The following is a 480-nucleotide window of genomic DNA, read 5'->3' as shown; positions in this document are numbered from 1 at the left end:
CGGACTATAAGATTCTGGCCAAAGCGCTGGCCACTCGCCTCCACGCAGTCATGGCCTCTCTCACCGGGCCCGAGCAGAGCTACTGTGTGCTGGGCAGGACCATTCAAGACAACCTGTTCCTGCTGCGTGACCTACTCACGGCCAGCAAGCTCTTTGACCTTGACATTGGCCTCATCTCTCTGGACCAGGAGAAGGCCTTTGACCGGGTGGGCCACGCCTATCTCTTCCGGACTCTGGAGGCCTTTGGTTTTGGGCCCCTCTTCACCGGGGCCCTCCGGGTCTTGTACCAAGACATTTCCAGCCTGCTAAAGGTGAACGGTGTGCTTTGCGCTCCGTTTCCCGCACGCAGGGGCATTCGTCAGGGGTGTCCGCTGTCGGGCATGCTCTACGCCCTGGCCATCGAGCTGCTGCTGCACGCGCTGTGGCGCCGCCTGAGTGGTGTGGCCCTGCCATTGGTCACGGGCCCGTCCGCTGGGCCCC

The sequence above is a fragment of the Alligator sinensis genome, unplaced genomic scaffold (assembly GCF_000455745.1).
Source record: "Alligator sinensis unplaced genomic scaffold, ASM45574v1 scaffold652_1, whole genome shotgun sequence".
NCBI lineage: Eukaryota > Metazoa > Chordata > Crocodylia > Alligatoridae > Alligator > Alligator sinensis.
The sequence above is the reverse complement of the archived record's forward strand: the minus strand, read 5'-3'. Positions refer to the sequence as shown.